Genomic DNA, 9,659 nt, shown 5'->3' on the forward strand with positions numbered 1-9,659 from the left:
TGGAATAGCCTTGGCTGTTATAGGCATTTGGGGTATGAACCAGTACACAGAATATCTGTCTCTGTCTCATTCTGTCACTCTGCCTATCTTTTTCTTTTCTTTTCTTTTTTTTTCTTCTTTTTTTCTTTTTTTTGATAGGCAGAGTGGACAGTGAGAGAGAGAGAGACAGAGAGAAAGGTCTTCCTTTTCCATCGGTTCATCCCCTAATGGCCGTTGCGGCTGGTGCGCTGTGGCCGGTGCATGGCTCTGTTCCGAAGCCAGGAGCCAGGTGCTTCTCCTGGTCTCCCATGCAGGTGCGGGGCCTGAGGACTTGGGCCATCCTCCACTGCCTTCCTGGGCCATAGTAGAGAGCTGGACTGGAAGAGGAGAAACCGGGACAGAATCCGGCGCCCCGACTGGGACTATAACCCGGTGTGCCGGCACTGCAGGCAGAGGATTAGCTTATTGAGCTGTGCCACTGGCTTCACTCTGCCTTTCACCCAATAAATAAATAAATCTTAAAAAATAAGATCAGCGTGATAGACAAATAACTGACAGATTGAAATTTCTCTACTGTTTGTTCCCAGACAATGTAATTTTCATGGAGAGCTGTTATGGAGCTTATTATGGATGCTGACATTGAAATAGCAGTTCCAATTCTGAGTCAAGAACACTGAGTAACTGGACTGAGAGGATAAAGTGACATGTCCCATTTGGCTCCCATTTTCTAAATGGCTCTATTGTCTTAAACTCACTGTGGTGTAATTTATGTTACGTGCTATCAAAGCTCAATCACCCAGGCATTTTTTCAGATAATATGAATCTCTTAGGTTAAAATAAGATAAATGCCCATATTTTTCATATTTCTTAGATGTCTGATTTTATCAACTAGTTTAAAACTTATTGCAGGTACTATTACTTTATTGAGATAATGATGGTGATCCTACTATCCCAATAACTCATTTGCTTTCTTTTCATTGTAAGATATTTAAAAAGTACTTGAACTTTTTTGGAAGAAAATTACTATTAATATGAAGATGGTGATTGCTACTATATTTTTGGCACTTTTTCCCTTCCTAGGATATAAAGTATATGGGAGAGAAACTGTCTATATTGGCTCTCTTATAAAATCATTAAGAGGTTCTGTTATTCTCCAAAGAGCCACTGATAGAATATATAATTTTTTTAATGTTTCATTTATTTATTTGACAGGCAGAGAAACAGAGGGAGAGACAGGTTAGAGAGAGATTACATTAAATGTTTTACTTCGTAAATGTAATAGCTGGAGTTGGGCCAGTATCCCAAGTGGTAGCAAGGGACTGAAGAATTTGGGCCATCATATTCCAGGGAATGTTAGCAGGAAGGTAGAGGGGAAGCAGAGGAGCTTGATTTGCACAGGCACTCTAACATAGGATGTTGGCATCCTATAAAGTGGCTTAATCCACTATACCACAATACCTCCTTAAATATTTTTCTTTTACAGAAACTGGATACTCTCAGTGATAACTTTAGCCATGTTCTTTCCTTAGCAAACTGGTTGTTTCCTTTTACTTACATGTCAGATCCAGACAGAAACTATTTTGAAGAAAACAACTTAAGGACAAAGGAATAGAGGTAAATCCAGGCACCCAAAAAGCCTTATAGCCATGTCCCTAGGTAGATTTTTGCCCCTTTGAATTCTCTCTTTCCAAAGATGACAGTTATGGGAATATCCCCTTGTTGGATTTGGGTTTATTTCATTGTTGTTTTCTCAATCTTTTCTTCCTGGATTAAGGAGCTTAATTATTTCCAAGAATGAAGTTTGATAAGTGAATGTAATGAATATCAAGCAGTTTATCCTATCTGCAATTCCTGAAGCTGAAATACAGATTGTACTGTGACTTCCTTCCTTTTCTTTGTCATTCCAAGATGGAATGGCCTGGAAAGGGAAGGGTGTTCAACTGTGTTTAGGAGAAGACTTCAGTGGAAAGGGGTAAAGAATATAGTGTGTAAAATAGGACATCTCATGTTTGTCTCTCATATACTGTCTTAGTCGATTTGATCTGCTGTAACAAAATACTTGAACCTGGGCAATTTATGTGGATAGAATTTTAAGATTTATTTGAATGACAAAGTTAATGAAAGGGAGGGAAAGAGGGAGAGAGATTACTGATTTTTTTTTTTTTGACAGGCAGAGTGGATAGTGAGAGAGAGAGAGAGAGACAGAGAGAAAGGTCTTCCTTTTTGCCGTTGGTTCACCCTCCAATGGCCGCTGCGGCCAGCGCGTCTCACTGATCCGAAGCCAGGAGCCAGGTGCTTCTCCTGGTCTCCCATGCGGGTGCAGGGCCCAAGGACTTGGGCCATCCTCCACTGCTTTCCCGGGCCATAGCAGAGAGCTGGCCTGGAAGAGGGGCAACCGGGATAGAATCCGGCGCCCCAACCGGGACTAGAACCCGGTGTGCCAGCGCCGCAAGGCGGAGGATTAGCCTGTTGAGCCACGGCGCCGGCCGAGATTACTGATTTTTCATCCAATGACTCATTCTCCAAATGCCCACAGCAGCTGGGACTGGACCAGGCCAAAACCAGCAGCCAGGAATTTTATCTTGGTCTCCCTCATAAATGACAAGGACTCAAGGGCTATGCTCAAGAGCTTAGCTCGATATAGGGTGTGGGCATCTCAAATGGTGGCTTTACCTCATGCCTACCCATGAACAGAATTTTTTTAAAAAATTGAGAGGAGTGCACTGAAGTACAGCAGTTTAGGGGAATTGTGACAATTGCTTCCCATATTTCCCATATTGTAGTGCCTCTTTAGTTCCTGCCACTATGCTTCTAATCCAGATTTCTGCTGAGGCACATCCTAGGAGATGGTAGATGACTCATTGGGGACTTGGGACCCTGCTACTCATGTGGGAGACCCAGATGGAATTCTAGGCTCCTGGATTTAGACTGACCCACCCTTAGCTGTTGCAGGCATTTGAAGAGTAAGCCAGTGGATAGAAGAGCTTTTTTTCTCATGTTGCCATTCAATCAAGGAAAAAAAAAAACCCTTTATATGTGAGGAAGGGAAAGAGAAACACGGAGAGAGAGGGAGACTGTGCCCATCTATCTGCTGGTTTAATCCCCAAACGTCTGCCTATCTGGGGTGGGTTATTACCAGGCATCAGGAAACAAATTTTGGTCTCCTCCATGAGCTGCAGGGACTTAACTCTGTGAGCCATCATGCTGCCTCCCAGGATCTGCATTGCCTGGAAGCTGTAATGGAGAACCAGAGTGAAAAATTAAACTCAGGTGCTTTGACGTTGGATGTGGGCATCTCAATCAGCATTTTAACCACAAGACCACATGCCTGGCACATGAGCAGACATTTATTTATTGCAGTTCTGGAAGCAGGGGCATTTAAAATCAAGGCACTGGCAGTCTGTTTCCAGGAGGGCATTTCCATCTTCCAGAAGGTACAAATGCTGTGTTCTCACGGGCTGACCAGTAGAACAGCAAAGGGGCAGAAGAGTGAAAAGGTCAAGCTACTTCCCTGCAGCTCATTTTTAAATCTGTTAATTCCATTCACGCGGGCTCTGCTTGCCTGACTTAATCATCCCCTAAAGGCCACTTCTCTTAAAATTATGCAAGAGGGGCATTCCACCCATAGCATACTTGTATGTTATCTGGATTTGCAAGAAGTGACTATAATTCTAAAAGACCTCTAGAGTCTCCTGGAGCATCTGTTGCATGGATGTACATGGCTCATGCTTACATTTTGCTTACTGTGTACCTATTCTGACTGTTGTATATATTAGTGCCTCAGTTAATCTCTTATGTAAGGTAAATGATGTTATTATCCTCCAGGCAGAACACTAAGTCCAAGACCAACTTCATAGGCCAGTGACTGGTGCAATTGCTGATGACCTCTAAGGAGTTGACCTGCAGTTGTTTGAATGCTTTACTGTCACTATATTGAAAATTTTGTAATTTTGTACAAGAAACCCTGCACTTTAATTTTGTACTAGGCCATAAGGGATGAATTCTGTGTCCTCACATGGTAAAAGGCAGAATGGGATGAATACTATGTCCAGGATGTCATGTAGCTGATTGAGACACCAGGAAGTCAGCAAGTGGCCCCATCCAGGAGTCTATATCCTTAACCCCACAGTAGGGTCTAACACAGTGATTAGTACATAGAAGTGTTCTGTAAACATTTTAAATATGAAATACACAAGGCTTCCATACTGTCACCCTGAGCTCTCTGTGCATGTTGCGCTTTCAGGCACGTCTTTGGTAAACTATCCTGAATTCCTCCATTTTCCTTTAGATGTCATTTTCCCTCTCTCTCCTATCCAAATACTACCCTAGTGTTGCAGTCCAAGCACTCCTGATCACCTCTGGTGAACTGCTCACAGCTCAGGGCTTCAGGGTGTTCCCTCTACAGCATCACTCACTACTAGAATGAAGCTGTTTATGCAGCTCTGGGGACAGAGTCCAGATTCTTGCCATATACAAGGGATTTGTTTGAATCTCTTACCTTAAATTTAAAATCAATTTGGGGGTGGCAGTTGTGGTGTAACTGATGCCACTTGGGACAGCTTTATACCATATTGGAATGCCCAGGGTTGAGTCCTACTTCTCTTTCCAAGCCAGTTTCCTGATAATGTGCCTGGGAGGCAGCAGATAATGGCTCAAGTACTTACACCCCTGCCACACATGGGGGAGACCTGGAGTTCCAGGCTCCTGGTTTTGGTCTGGCCAAGATCTGTTGTGGTCATTCGGGTAATGAACTAGCAGATGGAAGATATCTCTTTCACTTTCTCCTCTACCTCCGTTGTCACTATACCTTGCACATATATGAATAAAACAATATATTTTAAAAAGTAATCTGAATGTTACTTTTGATTATTATATATTGGTTTTGTTATACAATGTCAATGCTTGGTGTCACGTTTGAGATTTACATGCAAATTCCAGAAACTCTGATTTAGGAATTTAAAATTTTTAACAGGTGTCTGAGTCAGCTCTGTAATAATTCTTTTCTCTCATAGTGGAGACCTTTCAAGTACAATAACGATCTCACTAAGTACTTCCCCCATCTTTTTTAATTTCCTTGCTCCAATTTTCTAGTCATTTTTATCCAATCTCATCTCAATCCTGCTTCCAGTAACTCTTGTCATCGTGCCAAGCCAATCCCATATTTTTAAACATTCATAAATTGGTGGTTTCTCCCGTATTTGAGAACAACTTTGCAGGAAGTTGACCTTTTATACAAAATAAAGACCTTTCATAACAAAAATAAATTAAGACTATTTGTCACTTGTTCAGCCTTACAAAAGCTGCTTAATTATGTGCTACAGACAGAAAGATAGCCATCATTATGCAAGAATGGGAAGGCAAAAAATTCTCCAGTAAAAATCACAAAAGAAAACCAAATAAAAACAGGAATATTTATGGAAAAATTGCAGGGTCAAGTCATGACTTATCAGTTGTCTCCCTGAATGCAAATGGCCTCAACTCTCTAGTTAAAAGATACAGACTGGCTGATGGATTAAGCAAGACTCACCTATTTGCTGCCTACAAGAAACATATGTCACCAACAAAGGTACATGTAGACTGAAAGTTAAAGGATGGAAACACTTGATGCTAATGGAAAGCAAAAAAGGGCAGTTGTTGCCATCCTAATATAAGACAAAATAGTCTTTAAGGTGAAAACTGATGAAAGAGATGAAGAAGGGCACTATATAATGATTAAGGGATCAATTCAACAGTAATATGTGACTATAATAAATGTTTACACACCCAATGACAGGAAACCTGGCTATTTAAAAGAAATGTTAATGGATCAATGGGAGATGTAGATACAAATAGAATAGTAACGGAGGAATACAAGACCCCAGTTTCATAATGGACAGATCAACTAGACAGAAAATCAACAAAGAAATAATGCACCTAATTGACACTATGGACCAAATGGACCTAACTGATATCTACAGAACTTTTCACCTCACTGTTGCCAGAATTTACATTCTTCTTACAGTGCATGAAACTTTCTCTAGGATTGACCATATGCTAGGCCATAAATCAAATCTCAGCAAATTAAAAAAAAATCATATCTACGTCTTCTTGGACCACAATGTAATGAAGCTGAAAACCAACAAGTCAGGAATCTCTAGAAAATTTGCAAACACATGGAGATTGAACAACATCCTCCTGGAAGAACAGTGGGTCATAGAAGAATCAAAAGGGAACCAAAAAATTTCTGGAAACATGAATATGAGAATACATCATCAAAATGTATGGTATATAGCAAAAGCAGTCTTAAGAAGGAAGTTTAGGGAGAGTGGCAAGATGGTGGAATAGGAAGGGAGCACACTATTAGTCCGGGGGAGAGACAGTTTAATATAAGTGGAGATACTGCAGGGTCAAGGAAGAGTAGGGGATGAAACAGCAGTGGAAACTCTTCCGGAACTACTGATTCACAGTGGACCTGCGTGGAGAGCGTGGGAGCCCAAGTTCACGACACCAGCGGCAGACTCAACACACCAGCGCTGGAACGCGAGGTGAGCCGAACCTCCATAGCCAGAGACACCAGCGGGCAAGCGGAAAGAGGAGGCTAGAGGGAACGAGGCTTGAAACTCCGTGGGGAAAAATTCACCAGGCTAACTAGAAGAGAGAGAGGAAAAAAAAAAACTGACCAATACGGACACAAGTTTCTCTCTCTCAGCTCACCTATCAAAGGCGAGCAAGACAGAGCAGGCGCCATTTTGGACATACGTCATAAGCAGGGCGACCTCAGGTCTGCACTGGCCCTGAGCCTAGCAGAAACACCTGACTCTGGGGGGAGGGGTGAAATAACAGGAGATTAGGATCTAACTTGGCAACCCAGTGGGAGACTGCAGGAGAAAAGGAGCCCACACTGAGGGCAGCAGAGATTCCCTGTGTGGTCCTTGGGAAAGAGCTTCCAATCTCTGGCTCCTGTGGGTATATCATTTGCCTGCTAACTACCTCCAATTACATTCAGCTGTGCGGAATTACTTCCCTTTTGAATCAAAAAAGAGAGATTTACCACACCTAACCTGGGAGTCTCATCTTTGACACACCCTCAACCCTGAGGAACCAAACACAGCTCTCAGGCCACACCCATCTCAAGCCTCTAAGGCTCCACTGAAAGCAGACAGTCCACTTAATATAGAGCCATAGTGTAACAAGAAAAAACACCACAGTGAAGAAACCAAATATCTCCAACATGCCAAACAACAAACGCAAAAACCAAGCTAACAAGAACAAGGAAGAAACTATGACGCCCCCAAATGAAAAAGACACCCCAATTCAAGACTATGATGATGATGAGATTGAAGAAATGCAAGAAGCGGATCTCAAACAATTGATAAGAACATTAAGAAGTTCTCAAAAACAAATTCTTGAACTACAGAAATCCTTAATGGACAAGACAGAAAATCTCTCTTATGAAAATGAAATATGAAGGAGGAATCAAAATGAAATGAAACAACTAGTGGAACAAGAAACTGTGAAAGTGACGAGAAATCATAATGAAATGAAGAATTCAATAGATCAAATGACAAACACATTAGGGAGCCTTAAAAACAGAATGGGTGAAGCAGAAGAGAGAATATCAGACTTAGAAGACAGAGAACAGGAAAGGAAACAGGCAAACCAAAGAAAAGAAGAAGAAATTAGAAATCTAAAAAATATTGTCGGGAATCTACAGGATACTATTAAAAAACCCAACATTCGGGTTCTAGGAGTTCCTGAAGGCATGGAGAGGGAGAAAGGATTAGAAGGCATTTTCAGTGAGATACTAGCAGAAAATTTCCCATGTTTGGAGAAGGACAGAGGCATCTTAGTACAGAAAGCTTATAGAACCCCTAATAAACATGACCAAAAGAGATCCTCACCACGACATGTTGTAATCAAACTCACCACAGTGAAACATAAAGAAAAGATCCTAAAATGTGCAAGAGAGAACCGTCAGATTACTCTTAGAGGATCTCCAATTAGACTCACAGCAGACTTCTCATCAGAAACCCTACAAGCTAGAAGGGAATGGCGAGACATAGCCCAGGTACTAAGAGAGAAAAACTGCCAGCCCAGAATATTATATCCTGCAAAGCTCTCATTTGTGAATGAAGGTGACATTAAGACTTTTCATAGCAAACAGAAACTGAAAGAATTTGTTGCCACTCATCCAGCCCTGCAAAAGATGCTTAAAGATGTGTTACACACAGAAACACAGAAACATGGTCATGAATATGAAGGAAGGTAAAGGAAGGAAACCTCACAGCAAAAGATCACAGGAAGCTCAATTTCGCTTTGACATAGAATTAAACTCTGATGCTCTGTTAAATCAATGTGTTAAAGTAATCTATTATGTTCTCTTGATGTCTGTTAAATTCTAATTGTTCAAAAACAGCTGAATTTTTATTAAGAGCTATGGGTTATTTAAATATGTGCTTATTTTCAAAGATTTGAATAATCACCTTGTAACAATGATCAAATTTGGTCTATGTTATGTCATGATTTTAAGGAATCTTATTTCAACGAGATATTTTGGATTTTGAGCCTTCTTGGCATTCTTGACAGGCATTCAAAAAATCAAAGTTTCAAACAATCTGGTCTCTAAAATTTCCAGTAAATCCTGGACTTTGGTTTTTCCAGTTTGGGCCCACCTGAAAAAATCGAAGGACCTATGTCTCTCATCTTATAGAGACACCAACTAATCAGTCTATTTGGATTATATTAGAAGGACTGTCAAGATGTGATGTGGTACCAGACTTTAAGTTTCTATAATGGAAAATGCTATTAATACAAATGTTTGAGAATTAAAAAGTCTAATGATCTTGTGTTACTAGACATGATAATTATATTAATGAGAAAGCCCCAGAGGCCTAAAGGGTTAAATACTTGTAAAATCCTACAGGTGCTTTCAAAAATACTGTGAAGTAAGCAAGTGCCTCTTGTTGGTTGATGAGTTTATAATTTTAAACATGGCAACTTAAAGTCTTTGGTCATCCATAGTTATATATGATGTGCTGCTCATAAAACTAAAGCGTTGTTGGTTCTGTGTTTAGCTGTCCTCCTATAGGTTCCTATGGACTTTTTCCAGCCACTTTTATTGTATTCAGTACTTTGGGATGGCTCTGTAAACAGATGAAGCCGATAATGTATTAACAGTACCAACTGAGAGAAAGTATGGTTAACTGAGGTTACTAAAAACAAAAAGCAATTCAAATCAATTGGCAATCTACAAAATGAGTTAAAGATTTTAAAAGCTATTATTAAAATTGCTATATTGGTCTATTATGCTATTTTATATGTGTGTACATATTGTATGTCCACATGAGGAAATTTTATTAAGAGTTTTATTTTAAATGGCTTATAGATAAGATTGTCCATAAATTTAAGCTGCTAAAATCAATCAAAGATACATTTTAATTTGTGTGACCTGAATCTGTGTATCATATGTTTTAAACTTGTTGGTAGAAAGAAACTAAAAACATTTTATATGGTTGTGCTTAAGTTTACTGGTTAAACAAACTACACCATGTTAGATATTTAAGAGGTGTTTTCAAATACATGATTCTTAAAATTTCTAGAAGGCATTGGACCTTCTGGTAAATGTTTTCTTAAGTTGTTATCTAATGGCTGAAACAGTTTGCTAAGTATTCATGTGATATTGCTATTGTCAGCAAGCGATC

The sequence above is a fragment of the Lepus europaeus genome, chromosome 3 (genome assembly GCF_033115175.1).
Source record: "Lepus europaeus isolate LE1 chromosome 3, mLepTim1.pri, whole genome shotgun sequence".
Taxonomy (NCBI): domain Eukaryota; kingdom Metazoa; phylum Chordata; class Mammalia; order Lagomorpha; family Leporidae; genus Lepus; species Lepus europaeus.